At 38.6% G+C, this 12,721-nt stretch overlaps 1 pseudogene; it reads left to right on the top strand.

Moving 5' to 3' along the window:
- Positions 1 to 4,940: 4,940 nt before the first annotated feature.
- On the top strand, positions 4,941 to 7,256 carry LOC123648178 (annotated as a pseudogene).
- The last annotated feature ends 5,465 nt before the right edge of the window (positions 7,257 to 12,721 follow it).

Genomic DNA, 12,721 nt, shown 5'->3' with positions numbered 1-12,721 from the left:
CTCCCTTCCCACCTCCAATCCTTACCTTGAAAAATTCCAAGCTTGAATAGAGGTGATTATACATGTATACAAAATGAGAAGCTAATTCAAAGTTTATCTTTAAAGATTTCTGGTCATAGAAGATGATAAATTTCTATACACTTATAATTATTTTCCTTCTTTTCTGTTGGTTCACTTTCAAAACTCATCTCAGTTTTCACTCCAACTGTGAAGTGATTAGCTTTACGAATCTAATCCTCAAATCCTTGCCAAAATCCAAAAGTCACTCTTGCCTCTTACTATAAGTGAGTTTCCACAGGAACCACAAGCAATGAGTGTATTCCAGAGTTCTTCAGAATGTTTTTCAATCTAATTCTCTCATTCTTTGTTCTAACACTCCGTGCATAACAGTTTAATCTGTTCAGTTCCCCCCATAAGTATTATGTAGTATGTTTTTTCATCTTGTTAATTGTAATTATTTATTCATTGGGAAGAGGGAGCTCAAACTAATTTTCCATTATTTAAATATATATAGAATTCATGTTATTATGTATAACACATGTATATTCCTCACAAATCTAGACTGTATGTTTGCACAAGTATCATACATTGTAAAATATGTTTCTAGGACAATGAAATAATTATTTTTTTCTTCTTCATAAAAGTATCATTTTTCTGTGCTTTCAATATTTTAAATATCCTTTTCTACATAATAAATACACATTTGATTATATGCATAAATTTAAGATATTGGATGAGCATAAATTTCTATGCATTTCTTATCTTGATATCCAAATAAACAAGTACCATTTATCATAATCTATTTCAAATAGTTATAAAAATTTTTAAATTAACAAATTCTTAGGCCGGGCGCGGTGGCTCACGCCTGTAATCCTAGCACTCTGGGAGGCCGAGGCAGGTGGATCGCTCGAGGTCAGGAGTTCGAGACCAGCCTGAGCAAGAGTGAGACCCCATCTCTACTAAAAATAGAAAGAAATTAGCTGGCCAACTAAAACTATATATATAGAAAAAATTAGCTGGGCATGGTGGCGCATGCCTGTAGTCCCAGCTACTTGGGAGGCTGAGGCAGGAGGATTGCTTGAGCCCAGGAGTTTGAGGTTGCTGTGAGCTGGGCTGACGCCACGGCACTCACTCTAGCCCGGGCAACAGAGCAAGACTCTGTCTCAAAAAGAAAAATAAATAAAAAAAAATAAATAAATAAAATTAACAAATTCTTTTAAGCTATTTTAATGTTGAGCTTAGGAGACAGCACAGTAAAGTATTTTCTTTACTAGTGGTTGTACTAGTAAACTAGTGGTTGTACTAATGGTTCAAAACACAGGACCCTGATTTGAAATCATCTCTAATGATCTCACTAAAAATAAAATGTTCCATCAGCTCAATTTATCTGGAAACTTTAACTTTTCAAGATGTAGTGATTTTATGTTATGCTCTAAATATTTTAATTGGAGAAAGAGAGTGATGAATTTTTTAAAAACCACATTTATTAATGAATATTTCATTAAGTTACAAACTAACTGTCATGGAAATCTTTATATATTATATGTAATTTTACATAAATCATTTGATGGCTTCAGCAAGAGGAATACACTCTATTTAAACCGACTCATGTGATGAGGAAATTCCTCTGCGACCACCCTCTCCCAGCAGACTGAAGGCAGATGGTGCTGATGTGTTCAGCAGAGAGGAGTGTTGATCACAGAGTGTCTGCCAATCAAACACTTGGGAAAGAAATGAGCTCCATCTGTGTTTTAATTACGAGAGCAAAACTATCCAGGGTAACTGCCAGAGCTGCACATTTTCATAGAGTGCAAGAGACATAATACGCACTTTCTTTCATAAATGCAAGTAGAAATTCCCATATATAGTACTGGCCAAAAAACAAAAAATAGGAGCACTGTTGATTAAGAAAAAATCTATAACTGTATCAGTGTCCTCTTCAAAACATTTATTTTACTGCAGTGCTACGTGTCACATTCCTTCTCTAAGACAATTCTAATGTATAAAAAGAATTAATAGTAAAAGTGAAGAGGTGATATATCTGAGAAAGTGAAATATTATACACAGGTATTTTGGATACATAAGAGTCATACTACTAAAAGTCAATGAGAAAATGGATAAATATACAAATTTACAGTATATGTAATCATATGTAATATGTGTTATATGTTGATACATTACTGTATTATATACATAGTATTACAAAAATTTATTTTATTAAAACAAATATTAGTGCTTTCAAAATTTTTCTAGCAAGTGACACCCTGTTCGTTTTCTCTCAAATGATGTTAGGATGTTTCATTGTTGTTCTATTTTGTTTATCTGTTTACTATCATTCTCATAAATGAATTTATTCCAAAACTCACCTTATTTCACTACTTTGCAAACAGAAAACGTGAGAGTACGTATATAACTTAAAGTTTGCACTTCTATTCTGGAAGGTTTCAGGATCTTTTTATCGCTGGAAGTGCAAACAAGCAGGAAGGAATACAAGGAGGGATTAAAAAGAAAGAGCTTTCCTTTGTCTTTCCATTTTGTATTCTCCCAACTCAGCCTTCTCTTCCACTCCTCACTAGCACCAAATATTGAAGGCATCAAGGACTGAAGGGTAAATTCAGAGATTCATACTGATCTCAAAAGTCTCATACTGTTTTGAACTTTGAGAAGTAGTATGAGTGTGCACAAATACTACTGATGAAAAGATTTCTAAACTCTGTGCATCATAACAAAAGAAATCGACTCATCCAATAAGCATCTATCTAGTGTTTATTATATGCTGAGAGCTGGACTATAAAGGTGAATGAAGATGGCCCCTTCCCTAAAAAATCTGAGTCTAGGAAATAATTGAATGAAAAAAAAAAGCCATACATATAATAAGATCTTGCATGACTGGTGACAGAAAAGAGGGGAGACTTAATCTTCTTGAGATTTGGGGAGACATTCAGAGGGATAAGTAAGCTTTCTCTGGGATAAATGAGGCAGAGGGCAGTGCATACTAGACAGACGGCATCGTGAGCAAAGGCAGAGGCACACTGGACAGTCTATAATGCTTCCTCTCACCTACTTATTTCTTGGGAATCTTGGTGATCGGCAGTGTCAAACGCTACCAAGAAGTTGTTGGGATAAGGTCAGAAAAAGGCATATTATATTTAGCCATTTGATAGTTATTAGTAACTTTTTACAGAACAGTTTTAGGTTTAAAGCAGGTTTCATGTCCCCTGCAAAGACCTGAAAGAGACAAAGGCACAGGCCCTGCAGCTATCTGAAGAAGAGTACTCCAGGCAGGGGTAAGAGCAACTGCAGAGGCCCAAAGTGGGAAATGAGTTTGGCCTGTGATAGGGAAAGTGCAGCAATAAAGTCAGAGGGGAGAAGGGGACCAGCCTGTTAGGGCTTAGCTTTTGCAGAGAGGAGAGACATGATCAGACATACGTTATGAAAGAATCACTGTAGCCACTATACTGAGATTAAGTAAAGGGAGACAAGTTAAAGGGCTGTTGCAAAAATCTAAGTGAGAGCTAATGATGGCTTGGACCTGAGTGGTAGTAATGGAGGTGGTGAAAAATAGTCAGATTCTGGCTGTATTTTAAAGGTAGCTCTAATAGGTTATAGAGTACAAGAAGAGAGGAGGAAAGAATGATTCCAAGGTTTTTGACCTGAGCAACTAAAATGGTACTTTCCAATAGAAATATAATGTGAACCACACACGTAATTTTTAATTTTCTGATAGTCACATTTAAAAAAGCAGACAATGATAAAGTCAATTTTTAAAATATATCATATTTAACCTATTATAACCAAAATATTATTTCAACAAGTAATTACATATAAGTAATCAATATAAAATAAAATATAAGTAATCAATATAAGTAATATAGTAATCAATAGAAGCATCAATAGAAGTAATCAATATAAAATAAATTATTAATAAAATGTTTTACATTCTTTTTCCAAATTAAGTCTTTGAAATTTGGTGTGTATTCACATTCAGTCCCATCTTAATTGGGACTGGCCACATTTAAGTGCTCAACAGCACATGTAACTAGTGGCTACCATATTGGGATAGTGCAAAAGTAGAATAATTTTTTTAAGTTTTAATTATAATAGTAAGTCATGGGCAGCAATCCAATATTCACCAATAAGGGATTAGTTAACAAATTTTTGTGCAACCAAGTAGCTACTAAAACTAGGTTTCCAAAGAATATGAGGAGCATACAAAACATGTAAACAGCAACAGAAAAAACAATACACACAGCATAATCTCATGAGTGGGAGTGAGAATGAAGCATGCATACCCACAGAGGCCTGGAAAGACATATAACAAAATGTCAATATTGATGATTTCTGGGATAACCGAGATAGGAAAAACTATAGGAAGAGCAGGTTTGGCTCAAGGGGATGATCAGGAGTTTGGGACATGTTATGTTTAGGATATCCCAAGCAGGAATATGTTGTCTAAAGTTCAGATCAGCAATATGAATTTAGAAACTGTCCGAGTACAGATAGAATTTAAAGTTAAGGAGAAAAACATAAAAGAAAAAATAAATAAATAAAAATAAAGTTAAGGAGAGAATAAGATCACTAAGACAGTAAGTTTCAATAGGGAAGAAACTAGGATTGAACCTTAGGATACTCCAACTTTTAGAGTCAGGAAGATGAGACTGAAAAGAACAGCAAGTTAGGCTGAAGGAAAACCAGAAGAACCTGGTGCTTATAGGAGTAAAACATGACCACCTATTTCAAATGATGATGAAAAGCGAAGTCAGAGGAGGGCAGAAAACTGACCACGATCTCGACCTGATGCCACAGGTGATCTTGACATGAGCTGTTTGGATGGAGACGTGAGTTCTGAAAAGTGGATGAAGACTGACCAGGAGGTAGAGGCCAAGCAGTGAGGCCCAGCTCCCTGAAAGAAGAGTAACCTACCCCTGTGGTTCATTGCCATGTCCTCGGACCTGGCCAAGAAGAAGGCAGCCAAAAAGAAGGAAGCTGCCAAAGCTTGACAGCGACCCAGAAAGGGACATGAAGAAAACAGAGATGCAGTAACAGAACCACAGGTGGCAGAGGAGGAAAATGAGGCCAATGGCAGATAGACTACAGAAATGGATCTGCGGGCCGAGGAGCTAGAGGACTTTGAGATGAAGAAAGCTGCTGCTTGAGCTGTCACTGGTGTCCTGGCCTCTCACCCCAACAGTACTGACGTCCACATTATCAACCTCTCCCTCACCTTCCATGATCAAGAGCTGCTCAGTGACACCAAACTGCAATTAAACTCGGGCTTGGTTATGGCCTCACTGGTTTAAATGGCATTGGAAAGCCCATGCTGCTCTCTGCTATCAGGAAACGTGAAGTACCCATCCCTGAGCACATTGACATCCACCATCTGACTCCTGAGATGCCCCCTAGTGACAAGACACCCTTGTAGTGTGTGATGGAAGTTGACACAGAGCAGGCCATGCTGGACAGGGAGGCTGAGTGGCTGGTTCATGAGGACACAGAGGATGAGAAGCTCACGGAGCCCTACAAGCGCCTGGAGGAACCAGATGCCGACAAGGCGGAGATGAGGGCCTCGCGAGTCTTACATGGACTGGGTTTCACATCTGCCATGAAGCAAAAGAGACTAAAGGACTTCGGTAGGGACTGGAGGATGAGGGTTGCCCTCACTGGAGCCCTCTTTATTCAGCCCTTCCTGCTGCTCCTGGACAAGCCCACCAACCACCTGGACCTGGATGCTTGTGTGTGGTCAGAAGAACTAAAAACTTTTAAGTGCACCCTGGTCCTCATCTCCCATTCCCAGGATTTTCTGAATGGTGTCTGTGCCAACATCATTGACATGCACAACAAGAAACTGAAGAATTATATGGGTAATTATGATCAGTACCTGAAGACAAGGCTAGAGCTGGAGGAGAACCAGACAGAGAGATATCTCAGGCAGCAAGATCAGATTTTGCACATGAAGAAATACATTGCTAGGTTTGGTCATGGCAGTTCCAAGCTGGCCTGGCAGGTCCAGAGCAAAGAGAAGATGCTACAGAAAACGATGGCTTCAGGACTGACAGAGAGGGTCACGAGCGTGACAAGACACTGTCATTTTATTTCCCACCATGTGGTGAGATCCCTCCACCCGTCATTATGGTGCAAAATGTAAGCTTCAAATATACAAAAGATGGGCCTTGCATCTACAATAATCTAGACTTTGGTATTGACCTTGACACATGAGTGGCTGTGGTAGGGCCCAATGGAGCAGGAAAGTCAGCTCTTCTGAAGCTGCTAACTGGAGAGTTACTACCCACAGATGGGATGATCCAAAAACAGCCTCATTCAAAATAGGGCATTAACCATCAACATTTACAAGAGCAGCTGGACTTAGATCTCTCACCTTTGGAGTACACGATCAAGTGCTGCCCAGAGATCAACGAGAAGGAAGAAAGGAGGAGGATCATTGGGTGATATGGTCTCACCGGGAAATAACAGGTGAGCCCAATTTGGAACCTGTTGGATGGGCAGAAGTGCTGAGTGTGTCTGGCTGGCCTGGCAGAATCCCCACATGATCTTCCTGGGAGAACCCACCAATCACCTGGATATTGAGACCATGGATGTGCTGGCAAATGCTATCAATGAGTTTGAAAGTGGTATGTGCTAGTCAGCCATGCACAGGAAATTTGGGTTTGTGAGAAGCAGACAATCACCAAATACCTGGAGACATCCTGGCCTACAAGGAGCACCTCAAGTGCAAGCTGGTGGATGGGGAGCCCCAGCTCACAATGTGTGAGCCCTCTGCCTGGGCTCAGGGTCAGGAGCTCCATCTGGGACTAACAGCAGCCACCCTGACCAGCTGCTCACAACAGGACCCTGGTGTGGGCTATATCCTCCTGCACTGCTGCAGTACTGCTCCCCTAGCCTCTCCCCTGCCCCACAACCTGCCTTAGCTGCACTCTGTTATCTTATCCACAGCTGGACAGTACCTGTCTGTTTCCTATCCTCCTTCCAGTTATGTTTGCCCACGTCTGGACTCGGCTGGCTGTTCCCTCCAGCCCCTTGCTGGTTACCTTACCCCGAGTGTGATGCAGCCAGAGGCACCTGAGAGTGAGCCCAAGGCCCAAACTCTGGATTTGGCCCGTGAAGGAGCTCAGGATCCTCGTTTTCTGGATTTTGGTGATGTTGGAGGAATACCCCCCAGCCTACGGCCCCTATTCCTTTTTGCTTCTGGTTTGGAGCTTGGTCCTGGTCAGTTTTTAAATAATCATTTAACAGTGTAATTTTTAGACCTGCATGGCATCTACAAAGCATCCAATAAATAAAAAGGAATCCATGGTCCCCACCCCTGCAAAAGAAAAAAGAGACCAGGAGGAAAAGAACTGGAGACAACATGCATGGACTACACTTGAGCAGTTTTGCTGTGAAGGGAAGCAAAGAAATAGGGGCATTTGTATTAGTGTGGTATCACATTCCTTGCATTCTCATCTTCTCACTCCTACTATAACGTCAAGTTTTTTAAGGCAGAGAATACCTTAATTATCTGGGCCCAACATTGCTTTTGTGGCAAAGAATTTAAAATGTGTGTCTGGCAATAATATAGTAATTTTACACAGGCTGGCAGAGTGACTACTGAGTTAAACTACTAGATTAACATGAGAGTTAACTCATGATTCAGATCATCAATAGGATAAAACCTCAACTCAGGATAAATACCTCTGAAAAATAACTGCAATCTGATAATTACTGGCTGTCAGGAAGCCTAAGTATAAATTTCTAGATGACTCACTGAAACCTTTCATCAACAATGATCTTTTTCTTTCTGCCAAAGTCTAAGTTTAAAAACCACTAAACCCCACATTTCTTTGACATTACTGCAATCACAAAAAAAATCTCAAACATGGAAATGTTAAAGCAGCTAACCAGTGCAGTATCTGCTATGACAAAAAAGACATAGACTGTAAATCAAATCAATAAAGGAGATTATTACAACAAACACTACATTGACTAGAAAAATCAATTGTTCTTCCAACTTTCAACATTTTAGTAAGTCTACACAAATTTCAAGCTATTGTTTCTGCACAACCCATCTTTCAACAATGGTTCAACCTAACTGGAAAATCTTCATAGAGCTAACATGTTAGGAGACAAGACTAGATAACCATCAAGTCAGACATAGATAACTATCAGTCTGACACTGAATTTGGGCGTAAGAACAACTCGCTCTTAGGTTTCATTTAGAAAATATAAGTTATTTCTAAATAGACTGTAGGGAGTTCATTTTAAAAATTTAGCACCCAAGACTGAGAAATGTCAGCCAGAGTTGCAGTGATGTCAAAGAAATACTAGTAAAGTTTTGAGGTGCTTAAACTTGAGTTTTAGTTAGTTGAAAAGTATAAACCAGCAATTTAATGCAGGAGGTTCAGCATGTAAATAATTTATTCCACTCACCGCACAATGCCTGATGAAACATTCAAAAATTTTTTCAGCTGATGCTTCTGTACCTCTTCCTATGTCCTAACAAGACTATAGTCTTCCAACACAACCTTACTGTTCTGTTTCGATTCCCTTTCTCCTGGTTTGCAAATTCTGTCTTCAGTTTCTTCATTCTATAACCAAGCATGTCCCTTCCTTCTGCCCACTCACTCCTTTAATTTTACCTACCTTCTTCCTATCAGAAGGAAATACTGGCAATTCTACAAGCAGGGATCACAGTGTGGGGGGTGGGGGAAATTGGGGGCTTTACACTCAGTGGAAGTTCAAGAAACAGCAATGGGTTCCTTAAAATAAATGTTACAGGGAGACTAAAGGAGATGGAAACAGGAGTAAACAGAAGGACCAGGTTGGGAAGAGTTCGTTGTAAAGTAACTCTGTGTGTGTGCATGTGAGTGTACACCTATGCTGCACATGTGGGTGTGTATGGGAAAGAGAGAAAAAGATAAGTTTTAGGATAGAACACAAAAGAAATATATGTGAGTTTTACAGTTGCACAAATGGGATGGAGAGAGGCTGAGGGGTTGCGGGGGAGAATAAAAAGCTTAACAGGATAGCAATAAATCTACTATCATGTAAATATACCAATTCATTTGGAATTTTGAGAAAAATTTACTCTTTAGTTGAATGCAAACATTAATAAAGTGAATTTGTTAAATCCCAACTGGAATTTGCTGCTTGGCAAAAATTACCATGAAAATAAAACAATAATAATTATTAAACAATAAGAAAATTATTCCCCATATATAGTCATGCTCTTAGCTGAAACTCCTTGAGATCTGAGGGTCATATTGTCCTTTGATTAATTCTGTGTTGCACTTGGTGCACCATCATGCACGTGAGGGCATTCAATAGTAATTACTGAGATTGTATGTTGATTGAAAAGGACAGAACTGACCTTTGCCAATACGGAAAACAGCGCCACTTGACTCTTGTCCTACTCTAATATTACAATTGGTAAATCATATTCCTCTGTCACTTTCTCTACTGAGATTCTTGGGGAAGTGTTGAGCTTAAATTGTGGCATAAATTTGCTATTGGAAGGTTTGAATTTATTAAAATCTTTGAGTTGGCGAGCTCAGTCCTTGACTTATGAACATCGAAGGTGACCTGATGGTCTCCAGTTGCCTCCCCTCCCCTGTCCCCTAGGCATAGAGAAAAGGCATGTAAGACCAGCTCTATTTCCCATCGTGGCTGTGGCAACATCTAGGAACCAGCCTCCTGCCCCCACCACAGGCTCCTTACTTTTTGTAGAGTCAGGTAGGATAGACATGGGGCCAATAGACATGGGGCACAGTCCTTCCTAACCTTGCCCACCTGGCTAGTCCACAGTGCCCTGGTTCCCAGAAAACCCCCAGCAGAAGATGGCAAGCATTTGTTCCTATGTCTTCATGCCCTTTAAGGTACTGCTGCTCAGCCTTCTCCAGATTTGCCCCAGGCCACAAGATTTAGCTTGCAGAAAGGGTACCCTTTATTTCCATTAATCCTCACTCCAAAGCAGACTATTTTAGAGGAATTAATGAAAATAGAGTTTTGATTATAGAATCTCACTAGCATAGCAGAAATTGGCATAAAATAAGGACATTCTACAAATTAAAAGAACTTTCTTCATAAACAATTTCAATAATTGCTTTTCTTCCTGCAAGTTTTACCCCATTTTAAATATGGAATTAAAATTAAAGCAACAATAAATTAAAAGAAAACAACACTGAAGGCAAGATCAGCAAGAAAAGTGAGTAGAGCTTGCAGGGGTTCTCTGATCTGCAAAGCCTTCTGAGAAGTTAAGACTTAGGATAACTTCTTAGTTCCATCACTTACTTGCTGCATGACTTTACTGTCATTAATAGGAAAAATTCCCCTTAGAAATAAAGCTCTGAACTAGTTTTCAGAATAGTGAGATATTAACAGTCTTTTAAGTTTTTGATTTTTAAGTCTGCTTCTATCTTATGTACCACCCACTGACCAAATAAGATTCAAAACCTCAAAACTCTCATCTCTATTAGTTCTTTTATCTCTGATTTCTCTCGGCGATAAACTTTCAAGATAATTTTTAACAAAGTAAAAGGATTAGTAAAGCAACTGAGCCAGTTCAAAATGATTTAAAGATTAAACAGTCTCTTCTATCACAGAGAAGGCAACAGCACTGTGAGGTTTGTTTTTAAGCAAAATAGGGAGATTTAATCTTTACTCACTCTAATTTACTGTAGCTGGGAAACATTGGTATTAAATGGAATATTCTGTATACATTTTTAAAAATGATCAAATGTTTACAGGTGTTTGGGTTTTGTTATTTTTTGTGAGCACTTGAGCTGGTGTATGCTATTGATAAACAATAGAAACTGAACATTGAAGTGAGCTTAATATGTATATCAAGTAAGAACTAAAAATATATATTTTATTTATAGAGATATTTTTATCAATACATGGGTATTTCATTGTTTGTTAAACTGGATAACCAGCTGGTTTTAATTTTTAATTTCATTGCCAAATAACATCTCTCCTTGAAGGATGATATTTTGACCAACAAACCCCATGATGTCATAAAATCAGATTTTGCTTTTATATAGAATCCAATTTTGCTTTCATATAGCATCCTAAGGTTGCTGTACCACTATGGTCCCAAAAAGACTCAGTGTCAAAATAATCACTCCTTGCAAAGAAATGTGCTTTCCACAAACCATTGTCTTCTAAGCAGGGGTCCTTAGGTACTGTTGGTACTATTTAGTTTTTTTCTCCAGAAAATGATTCCAACAATTAAAAAGAATATGAACAGGAAAACAGTTGGTTTTCTTTCCATCTCCTTTTCTTTAGCAAACCACAGCAAAATGTAATTTTAGGCTTTCTGTCCAAAACTAACATGCTATAGTAGTTTCTCTTCTGTATCTTTTACCACTAGCGATGGTTAAAAAGCTACTGCTAGAAAATGTCAGAAAAACTAGAAAATGTCGGAAAAACTCTTTTAGATATCAACCTAAGCAAAGAATTTATGAAGAAGACCCTAAGGGCAATCACAGCAACAACAAAAATAAATGAGACTTGATTAAATTAAAAAAGCTCCTGCACAGCCAAGGAAACAATCAACAGAGCAAATAGACAACCCACAGAATGAGAGAAAATATTTGCATGCTACACATCTGATAAAGGGCAAATAACCAGAATCTACAGAGAACTCAAGCAAATCAGCAAGGAAAAAAATCAAACTACCCCATTAAAAAGTGGGCAACAGACATGAACAGAGGCTTTTCAAAAGAAGATGGACAAATGCCCAATAAACATACGAAAAAAATGCTCAATGTCACTAATCATCAGAGAAATGCAAATCAAAACCACAATGAGGCATCACCTAACCCCAGTAAGAATGACTTTTATCAAAAAGTCCCAAAACAATAGATGTTGGCATGGATGTAGAGAGAAAGGAACACTTTGATATTGTTGGTAGGGCTGCAAACTAGTGCAACCTGTATGGAAAATAGTACGGAGATTCCTCAAAGAACTAAAAGTAGACCTACCATTTGATTGAGTAATCCCACTACTGGGTATTTACCCACAGGAAAAGAAGTCATTTTATCAAAAACAACACTTGCACTAGAATGTTTATTGCAGCACAATTCACAATCGCAAAGATGTGGAATCAACCCAAGTGCCCATTCATGACTGGATTAATAAAATGTGGTATATGTACACAATGGAGTACTACTCAGCCATTAAAAAAATGAAAGAATACCTTTTGCAACAGTCTGCATGGAGCTGGAGACCATTCTCCTAAATGAAGTATCACAAGAATGGAAAAGCAAACACCACGTGTACTCACTATTAAATTGGAACTAACCGATCAGCACTCATGTGCACAGATGGAAGTAAAACTCAAAAGAAATCACGTAGGTGGGAGCGGGGAGGAGGGCATGCATGAAATCATACTTGACAGGTACAATGCACACTATCTAGGTGACGAATACACTTACAATTTTGGCTCAAGCAGTACAAAAGCAATCTATGTAACCAAAACATTTTGTACCCCCATAATATTCTGAAATAAAAAAAAACTATTACTAGACATAAATTAGATTATTCTTAGTATGGATGGGCCCATATGCCATGAATTGGCTCAAATGTATGATTAACACAGGATGTGAGCAATAAAAGAAACTATATTTGCCTCAAGTCTAGAGGCCAACAGCTCTATTACAATTAGATGACTGTGGTAATAAACTGTGCCTGTCCTAGGAAACCATGTAGGGCATACCTGCCGGCTCCA

Source organism: Lemur catta, chromosome 12 (assembly GCF_020740605.2).
Source record: "Lemur catta isolate mLemCat1 chromosome 12, mLemCat1.pri, whole genome shotgun sequence".
NCBI lineage: Eukaryota > Metazoa > Chordata > Mammalia > Primates > Lemuridae > Lemur > Lemur catta.
Note: the sequence above shows the minus strand (reverse complement) of the source record. Positions and strands in the feature narration are given on the sequence as shown.